This window comes from Parasteatoda tepidariorum, chromosome 3 (genome assembly GCF_043381705.1).
Source record: "Parasteatoda tepidariorum isolate YZ-2023 chromosome 3, CAS_Ptep_4.0, whole genome shotgun sequence".
NCBI classification, from domain to species: domain Eukaryota; kingdom Metazoa; phylum Arthropoda; class Arachnida; order Araneae; family Theridiidae; genus Parasteatoda; species Parasteatoda tepidariorum.
The window spans coordinates 88,772,767-88,785,814 of record NC_092206.1 but is presented as its reverse complement, the minus strand read 5'-3'; the positions used below and the strand labels follow the sequence as shown (position 1 = coordinate 88,785,814).

At 29.5% G+C, this 13,048-nt stretch overlaps 1 protein-coding gene across 1 annotated transcript in view; it reads right to left on the bottom strand.

Annotated features, from left to right (window-relative positions):
- Window positions 1-10,332, bottom strand: part of LOC107444979 (CYFIP-related Rac1 interactor B) — a 31,776-nt gene extending 21,444 nt beyond the window's left edge. Inside the window, exon 1 of the mRNA XM_016059272.4 lies at window positions 9,887-10,332. The gene's annotated coding sequence lies outside the window, so the exon portion shown is untranslated. The remainder of the gene's footprint in view (window positions 1-9,886) is intronic.
- Between the last annotated feature and the right edge of the window lie 2,716 nt (window positions 10,333-13,048).

Genomic DNA, 13,048 nt, shown 5'->3' with positions numbered 1-13,048 from the left:
ACGTGCTTGCGAGATTTATGACTCATAGAACTTTCGTCTTATTTAATAATCTTCTGAATGTTAAACGAATTATTTTAAGGAATTAGCTAAGCTGGAAAGGTTGATGTAAGAAGCAATTTTATGAATCACAAAAGTACTCCAACAGAATTAAAATTGCATAAAGTATTTTCGATTTGTTAGTTAAATCCGGGTTCATGTTAAATCAGTGCTCGTTTTATCACCAGGGAGAATTAATACATATTTTTGTATCTTCTGTCGAAGTAAAAATAAGAGAAATGTTCAAATAATTTCATTTTAATGTTAGGTTTTATATTACTGTATTTTGGTTAATTGCACAAGAACTATGCTATCATAGTAATTATTAGTTGCCTTTAACTTTAAAAATAGGTTGATTTTGAGATTGTTTGTTTGGAAAAATTGAAACCAACGAAATCTAATTTAGTTGTATTTATAAATATCAAAAATTAATGTAAAATAATTTTTATCTGTCATTACAATGTTTATTATCTCTTTTACACGCCACACAAAATTCTTATTGAAAATTCTGGAAAAAAACGAAGGAAAAAGAAGTTTCTCAACAACAAAAAAAAGCATTTCAGATTAATTTAGTTTCAATTTAATATGCAGGAACTCTCATTCAGGGTGTAAATGATTTTAATCAAATGATTAAAATCATTGATTAAAATCATGATTTAAATCAAATGATTTTTTTAAAAAAATCACTGATTTTAATAAAAAAAAACAATTTTGTTTATAGTCTTGAACATTTTTTGTATATTTTTCTAAGTTTCAAACATAAACAAGTAAGTAGACTGTTCTATATATTTCTCAGATCTCACTCATATAATTCAACATTTCTACTTTCAATGTGACTCATTTGCTTTTAAAAACAGTTTACATATTATATTTATAGTTCATTGAACAGTTTACATATGATTACAGCTATGATAGCAGCATGGAACATTACAAAACAAAAACAACAACATCATCAAATAATTAGAGCTAAATACAATGAGCTTAAAGGTACTGGATTAATTCGGCCAACTGAAGTGCGCTGGAATTCTATGTGTGATTCATTAGAAAGCTACATCAAGAATTGGTCAACTTTCATGCAAGTTTGTGAGGATAATAGGGATGATATCGACACCAATATCAGGTCAAAAGTCATGAATATGGCAATTAAAAGAAATGCAGAAGATATGCTTTTAATGTTAAAACCCATTTCTGTAGCATTAGATAAAATGCAAAAAGATAATTGTAGTTTATCAAATGTTGTCAACATCTGGAAAAATTTAAAGGAAACTCTGAAAGATTCTAATAATAATTGCTGCAAAATGTTTTTTACTAAACGATATGAACAAGCGTTAACACCAGCTCATTTCCTAGCTTACCTCTTGGATCCTAATTCTGAAGTACAATGTTTAACACAAAATGAAAAAGATCAAGCTGTAAACTTTGTTAAAGAAAAGTATGGAGAAACCTCCTTATTAAGTATTTTGCTAAAATTCATTGTACACTCTCCTCCGTTTAATGGAACTTTGCTTGATAAAGAATCTCTAGAATCTTTAAACATCTTGAAATGGTGGAAATCAATTGCGCTTCTAAAGAACTGTGTAGGTCAAAAAGAGTTTGATGCAATACAGTTGTTATGTACTGCAAAAGGAACAATGCAGGGATAGAGAGGATGTTTTCCACTTTTGGACTTGTACATACTAAACTACGGAATCAATTGGGTGTAGAAAAGGCAGCTAAATTAGTCCTTATGTTTAAATCTTTAAATAAAACTAATTAAATGATTGTTTAAATAATTTGATATTGTAGATGTAGAATTAATAATTATCACATATTGTTTGATAAACAATTTCTTTCTTGATTTGTAGTTTGAAATCACTTTGTTATTGTTTATTTCTAATTTCACCTTTTGCTTTTAAATTAAGAAATATTTTGTTGATAATGGTTAGTAATGTTTATTTCCAATGTATACCATAAGTAACAATAGTAATACAATACAACTTTAAATCTTACAACAAAATCTTACAACTTAAAACAAAATTGATTATATTCCATAGAATTGAAATTATAAAAAAATCATGATTAAAATCAAAAAAATCCGATTTTTTTGATTTTTTTAAAAAAATCATGATTTTTATACACCCTGCTCTCATTATATAACGACACCTAAACAATCGACAGACATTAAGAATTACGAAATTATTTGGGCGTTACAAAGGCAACAAAAATTGTAACACTATTCAAGATTATGATAAATAAATTTCTTTTTATATTCACAAAATGAATGTGTTCAAAAAGTTCTTTTTCGAATATTTAAATTTTTAAAACGTGTTTGCAAAAATATATAGCAAACTTTATTTTACATTGGAATTTTTTTTTTTAAACCCTGACAATGATTAATTTTTAAAGAGTTATGCTTCGTTCGCTACGAAATGATTTATTAAAGACATTCTCACCTATGTTAAACGTACTTACTTAATTATCTTTAAATAAGAAAATGTTTCATTTGCAGGCTAGTTTTTTTAACAGATTACACACAAATTAAAGATTTGAATACTAAATTTTGGTTTTAGATGTGAATATGTTCACATTTATATGTGAATTGCTGCTATACTAACCAGACCTGTTTACCCACCCCGCCTGCGGAAGAAAACGCAAAAAGATATTTAAAAAATTGGTTTGCCAACTTCAATAGTTTTGTATACTTTCTATAAAGTTGTTGACCAAAAATTTAACATATTTTTAAAATTGTTACTACATGGAAAAGTATTAAATTTTTAAAAAATAAAAAATGTTTTAAAATAGCAGTAGTGGAACACATCATTCTCTTTATTTTACCAGATTTTTGCAATCTCAGTGATATGACATTATATTAATTTTATACGAAAATTCTGTAGTTTATGTTCAGCAATTAATGATGTTTTGGCTAAGTAAAAAAGAATATTAATGCGACATTTAATTAAAGTTTTGTAAGAGTCTCTTCTGGTTCTGATTGATTCTTCAAATGTATATAAGCTTTAACAAGATATTAGGCTTTTTTGAGACTGAAACTGTTTCAATTTGGTCCAAACAAGTCTACATGTATAAAACATGTGTTCAATCCTGCGGAGATAGCTGGTTTAAGTTCTTTGCCATTTTTCTAATTTCTAGTTTGACTGATAAGTAAACGTTAAAGGCCAACTTACTTTTTTGTCAACTTATAATGGTAAAAAAAAAAAAAAAAAAAAAAAAAAAAAAAAAAAAAAATGAGAGCTACAAGGTTAGAATGAGTATTGAGCATTTTTCTGAAAGAATTGTTTTTCATGTAGTTATGTAATATCTATATCACAGAGTTTAAATAAAATAAACAAAATTAATTTACTAAATACTGAGAAAAATTTTTGACTAGTTCTTATCTAATAAAAACTATATGAAACTGCAAAATGATTTTATTTCTTTTTTAGCTTTTTAAAATAAATTTTATGTTTAATATATCTCTGATTATTAATGCTGTATGCTGCTACAGATTTAGTAATAAAATTATTTCATACTCTTTAAGATATACTGTGTATTTGTCCTGAAAAAAACCACTTGGGTTGGGCTTTTTTCTTCTTCTTTTTTAAAACTTGTCTTTTTTTTCAGCCTTGATACTATTTATGAAAGATTTTTGCAGTTTTTATCTCAAAAGAGTTAGTTTCATTCAAAAGATTTCCCATAGCGATGAGTACACCTTCATATACGATTAAAAATTCTTCGGGTTTTTTTTTAAATTGAAGTTACGATTACAAGGAGATAAAAGTTTACCCAAGACAAGCATAAAAATGAAGAACTAGTTTAAATCTTTTAAGACTTAAAATTGAAATTATAACAGCGTGACCACAATAAAAATATCCCCATTTTTGATAAAATACTATGTAAAAGCATAAATTCCAACTATAAATCTGCCTTTTAAAAAACAAATGGTGCCGGAATAAGAGTGTCATTGATATTCCCAAACACGCTCATAGGTAAGTGGCGTGTAAAGAAGGCAAATGGATAACTGCTTCATGCATCCAGTCAAAGGCTGTACATGATGGCAACTAAGGACACTAAAATTTTAAATATGCTACTTAGATTAATACTGGTATTACTTTTATTAGGAAATTGAAATTTTTCATTTGATTAATACATGACTAAAGTAAAATATGTCTTATAAAAAATGATTTTCAAATCAATTTAATAATGAAGTTTTAGATAGTTAAAATTTAAGTAACTTTTCCTTGAATTTAAGAATTTAATTCAGTGAAAATGATAAATTTTAACAAGAAACAATTTTTAAATAAAAATGAATTAAAGTAAAAAAGTAAAGGTATGAATACACACACACACATATATATAGTCCAATGTTTTTTCTAATATAATAGGTTTCCCAACCCTCTCAGAAATTATAGATCCATTACACTCAACCTTATAAGGGGTCAATATAAGAGGAGCTTGCCTTTGGCATTGATACATCTTTGCACACTATTGTTTCAAGTACAAGGTGGCGGATGCCTGGTAAAATGTTTATTAAAGCGAGAACTACACAACAGCATTTTAAGTCAAAAGATGTTACAAATTAAGTCTAACATTAAAAAGTAAAGTCCACTAAACTATTTCAGGGTTGAGAATCTCATGTCTACCTTGAGTAGAAAAAGGGAACAACTTTGATAGCAGAAACAATTGAATAACATTAATAATGCACAATAATTAGATTGATTATCAAACAGAGATATTGTTGAAGATTAGATTTTAGAATTGGAGATTGAACCACTAGATTAAAAGTAAAGTATACTCTCTGAACTTTTTATTGGTCAGTTGGCTTATTTTGCTGCTGATTAACTTTTCAATTTTACTATAATTAGTATTTCAACTCACATGAAAAAATCATTATGAATTATTTTTTTATGTCACATACATAAAATCTAAAATTTTTATTTATTGTGTGTAATTAAGAAAATAATAATAAATTTTACAATGAAATAAATTTGAAAATAAATTAAATTAATAAAACAATTAAAAAGAACTCAGCTAACAGAGGTAATTTTAGATCACAGGAGTTCTGATAATAAAAATTACATTCTAGATAAGCGAAAAATAAACATTGTGCTTTAAATAAAAAATTAAAAAATAGATTGCATGAATTGTGCACGTCTACAAAAATGAAACACTTTTAATACCCTAAATTAGGGTATTTCAATTAGTAATTCAAGTATTCAAGTGTGCAAACATAACAGTGCTATGTCCCAGAACCAGGGACACTAGAAATGATAAAAGACTATGGATGTAAGAATAATGTAACAGGCAAAATGATTTATAAAAGAGGCAATTCTTAAAAGTTTTTTTAATTTAAAATAACATATGTCTATCCTTATTGATTTTACTTAAATTATTAAGTTGAAAGAGAACATAAAAAACAGTAAAATTTGACTCAGAAAAAAGCTAAAAGAGAAAATTTTCTTATGATTGCTCTTACTATATATCACTTTATCAATTAAAATGATAAAAGAATATTTGTACTATGCTTCACTTTTTTTTTTTTTTAAGGAAACATTAAAAANTTTTTTTTTTTTTTTTTTTTTTTTTTTTTTTTTTAAGGAAACATTAAAAATAATTTGGTTTCGGCAGAGCAGGGGTGATTGTGAGCCCAAGTCAGAATTCTGGAAATTTTCTTGAGTTTAAAAAAAAAAAAAAAAAAACCAGTTTAAATTGAAAAATTAGAAAAAAATTAAAAAATTTAAACAAGTTTTTTTTCCTTTTTCTCAATATTTCTTAGTTTATTTAAAATACATTTAAATTTTTACACATACCTGTACCATTTACACATACCTATGATGACCTGGAGAAGTAATTAAAATTTACAAATATGTCTTTCTTTCTAGAGTTTGTGATTATAGCAACTATGTACTGATAAAAAATGAATATTGATCATGAATATAAGCTTATAAAGTATCTCTCTGGCTCTCCCTTACAAACAAATAAAATAAACTGTGTTTTTAAGTTCCACCTTTGAAAATTTGATTTCCGGAAACTTCTGTGATCAATGATTTTTTGAAACGTCTGGACCTTCGATCTCCGGAAACTTCCGGATCACTGTTAGCGAAAAATCCGGAATTTTTCCGGAGCGCAATCAGCCCTGGCAGAGAAAACGAACGAAATAAAAATATGATAATAGAAATAAAAATTCAAAGATAGTTTTGTCAGTTTAGAATTAAATAATTTGCATTCTTTTACTATTGGTTTAGGTAGTAAAGTCACATTAGAGCCATATAATAGGCTCTTAGAGACTGTCTAGAACTCTTCCGTGATGATTTGAAGACAATAGTGTTGCATATTCAGACTACACTACCATAATGTAGATCATAAGGTTGACAGTTTCAGTAATCATCTAGCCTCTACATCATACTCCAAAATTACACATGTGCTTTTTCAGGCTTTGAAACTGCTGAGTACTACATATTGAAGTTAAATCAGAACCACTAAGATGGAGAAAGCGCAGTCTGATTAGTCAATCAACCCCTTTAGCACAAGCAGTCCAGAGTAAGAGAAGACTACCACATTCACTAGGCAGCTCATTTCAGACGGAAAAAGAAAAATAAGGTCCTACTCCCTATTAGTCCTCAAACTAAACATTAACAATTTTTAAAGAAATTAGAATATAAAAATAGGTATGTAACAAATGTTCGTCCCCAATTTCAATACTTGGTTTTTTTGCCGAATATTTGGTCAAACATTCGATCGAATTAGCAGCGAAATGTTAGGCAACGCATTTTTTGAAAAAGTATTTTTTCAACAAAGTTTCACTTGGGGGGTAATCAAACAGAATTAAGAAAGAATAATCTAAAATCGTATTTCTTATGATATATAATTAGAAATAGTTTTTACACATATTTGTTAAGTTCTAAAACTTGTTAATTTAAGTTCTAAAAGACAAATGGAAAAGGTAAAACCTGGAGAATTAAAACTCTTATACTGAACCCAAGTTTACTACTGCTGATTTTTTTTTAAATTATATTCAAGCAAGTTTATTTTGTCATTTTTTCAACAAATTTTTTTTAAGAATTGATAAAAAATTTTTTGTTTGATTCATTTCTGCTGTTTTTCTTTTCTAATTATAGTGCAGCATTTTAACAGAGCATTTCTTACAGACTTAATTCTTTTATTGTCCCTTTTCTCATGTACAGAAAGACAGATAACAGGTATCCTAGAAAAGGAGTGATTAACAATGTTAAAGTTACATTTCAGAACCAAGGGAATTGTGTTTTTCTGTTATTTTTTTGCATTTTTGATTAACCTTTCTTTTTATCAGCAATATGATACAGAACTTTTTAAAGAGTGTTTCTGATCAAAATAATTCTTTTACGGCCACTTTTCCCCCCCAAAAATACAGCTAAATGAAAAAGTTAAATATTGAGATTTTTGTTTTGGTTACTATCTAGCATTTTCTATTTTAAAAACTTCTATTTTATAAAGGTTTTTAATATGACGCAACAATTAAGGTTTTCCTATTAGACTTCATTCCTCGATTTTTCTTGAAAATATGGTAAATGGAAGACATACATGTGTAGCAATAAAAAAATTTTACAAAAATTAAGATTTTTATTCCTTCTGTTTTGCTTTTTGTATATAATCTTTTTTATGGGAGATTTCATGATAGCACTACATTTTTAAAAGTTAGTTCTGATGGACTATATCGTTTTTAATGCTTTATGAATAATTTTTTTCAGAAAATATTATTTCTAGCATAGAGATTATTAATATTATGTTATTTTTTATTAAATATTATTTTTTAAATTATTTTTAATATTTTTTGTTTTAGGAATTGAGAGAATATGTTTTTTTTTATTCTATGTGCCTTTTTTTTCTTTTCAACTTTACCACATTAGCATTTTTTTTTTTTTTTTTAAATACCGGCTACTTAGTTTATTACTTATCTTAAATATTTCTAATTATCTTAATATCTAATTATCTTAAATATATGTTTTTTCTCTCCTTTACCTCATACCAATAACGTAGCTAAGTTTTGTTTATTTTTCAATAATGACTCAATTTATTTATATATAAAACCAGGGTTGGAGTTTTTGCCGGCAAAAAGGGTTTTTTGCCAGGACAGTGGCAAAAACCTGGTAAAAACCGGCAAGAACCAACTTATCTAAATTGTTGATTAAATATTATTACAAAATACTTGAAACAAATTTAAATCAATCATAAGGAATAATAATTTNCTATATCGTTTTTAATGCTTTATGAATAATTTTTTTCAGAAAATATTATTTTTAGCATAGAGATTATTAATATTATGTTATATTTTATTAAATATTACTTTTTAAATTATTTTTAATATTTTTTGTTTTAAGAATTGAGAGAATATGTTTTTTTTTTATTCTATGTGCCTTTTTTTTTCTTTTCAACTTTCCCACATTAGCATTTTTTTTTTTTTTTTTTAAATAGCGGTTACTTAGTTTATTACTTATCTTAAATATTTCTAATTATCTTAAATATATGTTTTTTTTCTCCTTTACCTCATACCAATAACGTAGCTAAGTTTTGATTATTTTTCAATAATGACTCAATTTATTTATATATAAAACTATTTATACTTATTTATAAATTTATAAAAAATCATTCATAATACTTATTAATGATTTTTAGAAAAAAATGTTGCTATTCGATTGCAGAATATTCGCCATTCAGCAAAATCAATACACCCCATCCCTAATTAAACCCTTATATATATTCAACTGCAAACTTATCTTTATCATGCATAAAATACACAATATTATTTTAAGTAATGGAATTTTAAAATAGTTACCAGCAATCTTTTTTTTAAATGAAAGAATAGAATGTAAGAGATACTAAAGATGTAAAGAAAGAAACAATATGAATAAACTCTCTCCGTAATTCCTTACACAAAACATGTGTCCCAAATATATAATCACTGAGCAATCATTGTGAAAGATTGGTGTTTGATATTCAGTGGTGAAATTAAGCCCATTTAGCTTCGGATTGATCAGCAAAGACAGTAGGAGAAAGCATCCACGGGCATCATGTTCAGAATGCATTTCTACGCCTACTTAATTTTTTTTCTTCCAGATATACAATGCTTAGTTACATCTTGAACTAAACGTTTCAATTTAACATTAAAATATTATTCACATACTTTGCTAAAGAAAAAAAAATGACTGATGAACAATTAAATCTTTTCTCATTGCATCATAAATTAATGACATACAATTTTGAGATAAAACATGCACATAAAAATAGTAAAGTTTTTTTACATTTATTAATCTATAATAATGTTTAGTATACTTTCAAAGGAACTATATAATTACCAATTCTTTTACAACTTATGAAACAGATTTGGAGTTAGATTGAACATGCTAATTCATGTAATAAATGTTGAAAAAAAATTTCCTTAAAATTTTTTAATTGAAGACATTTATTCTAAATACATTTATTACACAGTTAATTTAATTTAATTTCAAACTAATATTTATAAGAACGGGAAAAAAAGAATTTGAGAATAAGTACACATAAAAGTCATTATAGCAAATATTACATATAAATTAGACTAAGTTTAAACGAATTAGTTTAAAAATACAGAAACATCGGATTTTTTCCTATTTAGGAACATTAACAAAAATCCAGTAAATATCGACGAATCATTGATTATCGAAAGATTTATAATGTACTCAATTATATCTAATCAATAATCCCACATAAATATAAGAGAACACTTTTTCGTTTAGATACATCAAATATTCATTAGATGCAGAACTTAAAGAAAGCATTTTTATAAAGTAGAATTATATAATTATTTAACTTGGAACAATTACAATTGCTAAATATGATAGAAACACATGCTTTTAATACATACATGCATATCCAAAATTTTGATACCCAAAGAAGGAAACAGATCTAGTCTTTTAATTATCATAGCGTAAAACTATTAGAAATATCCATTTAATTTGTATATTTCAAACAATGAAATACGGCTCCACGGGCAGATTCATCTATTTCCGAATCCCACAACTCGCACCGCAAAACACATTTTGTTTGACAGAATTCTATCTTCCCTATTTTTCTAACCTAGTAGTAAAAGTTGTAGTTGCTTGCTTTACAGTTCAAATAGGTAACGCTTTTAATTTGGCTTTCGGACATTTCGTTAAAAACTGGTGCTGCTAAATAAATGTGATGCATTCTGCGTCATTTGTGAGAAAAAAGTTCAAGCCCTTGGTGAATATTGTACTGTTTTTGCTCAGATGCTCGTTATGAGTAAATGACCCGAACGATAGGCAGTTTCGAAAAATTCCAGGGATTCGCGATTGAAATGGGTTGCAGGTGGCGTAAAGCAGGACTCTCTACCTATGGCAACACTTCACTTAACAAGTTTTTCCCCCTTATTAGCGCGTGGAAAGTCATAGAGGAAGGAACTACGTTAGTTTCTCTCTTGATTTTCAGATTCGCGATCGCAACACTCGAATACGCCATCTGGGGAGAGACCGGTTTCATGCCTTTAGCCCTTCTCCCTTCCCTCTCCTCCTCTTTTCAGTTGTATAGGAATGTACTACGATATTTTNTTGACAAGTTTTTCCCCATTAGCGCGTGGAAAGTCATAGAGGAAGGAAGTACGTTAGTTTCTCTCTTGATTTTCCGATAGATTAAAATCTTTTAAGTTGGAAAACTACATAAAACATAGTTTTAAAGGAAAGCATCGCGAAAATTTAAAAAAATATTTTTATTAAATAAAGAGGAAAAATATTAAGAAAAAAGAAAATATCGTAGTACATTTCTATACAACTGAAAAGAGGAGGAGGGGGAAGGGAGAGAGGCTAAAGGCATGAAACCTGTCTCTCCCTAGATGGCGTATTAGAGTGTTGCGATCTCCAATAGTGGTTTCGTGAAATTAGGAAGATATTAGAATCGTGCGTCAGCACCAAAAAAAACAAACAGTCATCTTATTGTCTTAAACGAAATTAATTGCATTTCTTTATAAGTATTCTTTGTTCACTTCCTTTACACCCTATTGACGGAGATGATCTGAAGGCATGGAAATACTATTTTGGTCCTCTATAGATCTGCAGAGGATATGGCGCTCTCCTGCATTGATAGCCTGATGACCTGCCAGCGAAGTCGAGAACTTTTCCATTGAACAGTTCAACGAGGACGATATCGCACATCCTCGGTCCCTTAGTAGTCAAAGTGGTTACCCAGCCCTCACTGACCACTGTCAATGATGACAGACTTCGGCATTTTTTTGGGAACCGAGTCTTTCCTATCAATCCACTGTGGGACTCAAATTAATTGAATAAAACAAGAAAGGCTCTAGAATTCTATTTTCCCTCACTGAATTTTCAATTAATCGATAAAACTAGACTAGAGAATGAATTGCTTTATATTTTTTTTATTGTATGCTCTGTTAAAGCTGGATACATAAGTTTTAGCCGAGGTGTCATTATGTAACGACTCGCTCATACCAGCACTCTTTGCGCATTTGTAACTCATATTTCTCCTCAAATCTAAGTGAATCGAATTAATCCTCTTTATTTCTAAGTAAACCGTCCCGCAGACACGGTTGATCGTTAAGACACGGTTCCCGGCAGATCACCGATGTCAAGCATCACTGGCTGCTGTCAGTGTGCGGGTGGGGGACCACTTGGATCAGTCTGCGTAGGGACGGAGGGTGTGCGGTATTGTTCCTCGTTAAACTGTTCAACCGTAAAGTGCTCGACTTTGCGTGCAGGTCGTCGGGTTACCGAAGCGGGGTGCCATCCTCTCCACAGAGGATCAAAATTGTGATGGCGTGTCTTCGGATCATCCTCAGGAATGTTTCCCAGACCGTTGCCAATAGCCCATTTCGCAGCTCTAGTGCGACGTAAATGAAAACCGTCCCGCAGTGGACTGATCGTTAAGACACGGTTCTCGGCGGATCACCGAAGTCAAGCATCGCTGGTTGCGGTCAGTGTGCGGGTGGGGGGGCCACTCGGATCAGTCTGCGTAGGGACCGAGGGTGTGCGGTATTGGTCCTCTTTAAACTGTTCAACTGTAAAGTGTTCGACTTCGCGTGCAGGTCGTCGGGCTACCGAAGAGGGGGTGCCATCCCCACTGCAGAGAATCAAAATTGTGATGGCATGTCTTCGGATCATCCTCAGGGACGTTTCCCAGATCGTCGCCAATAGCCCATTGTGCAGCTCTAGTGCAATAACGTAAATGAACTACAACGACAAAATCGAAGTGAACCACTTCCAAAAGCAGCCAGAAGATACATCTAAGAAACAACGTACAAAAAAAGAGAAGGAAATAATATGATTTCAGTAAGCATCCGCGCGCACTCTCCTCCAGAGAATGGAGCAAGCCCCACTATTTTAAATATAACTGCACCGTTTTTGATTTGGGAACGAAAAATGCGTTCTTTTTATTCACTTTTCCAAGTTACTCCCATCACTGCACTGTTACACCCACTTCATTCGTATTTAGATTATTTACGGTTTACAATTTATGAATCGGAAATCTCAATATTTGTACAATATGTTTGAATCGAGTTTCAAATTCTTCAGCCATGTTTGGAACAAGTCAGATGACATCAAAGACCTGATAGAATAATGCATTATTTTATATCGTACAATATGCGAATATTCAAATTCAGAAGTCCCGCAGTGGACTGATCGTTAAGACACCCCTTATGAAAAAATCGAGGTATAAATGAGATATAAACGAGGTATATTTTAAAGGTATAAAGGAGGTTGTTATTTAAATACGTCGTTAAGGTTGAAAAGAGTGCAAATGAATACCTCAAAATCAACCTCAAATATACCTTAAATATATCTCCAGAGGTATACATGTTTCAACCTGAGGTGTTTAATTTTACATCTGTGGAGAGGTAGATATTTACTACTTTAAAGTGTTTCATTTTCAACCTTAGGCTATTACTTATCAGCCTGAAGTATATTTTTTTACACTTGTGGAAGTATTTTTTCAACAACCTAAGGTGTGTCATTTTACACTTCAGGTTATTATAAATCAACCTCAGGTGTATGTT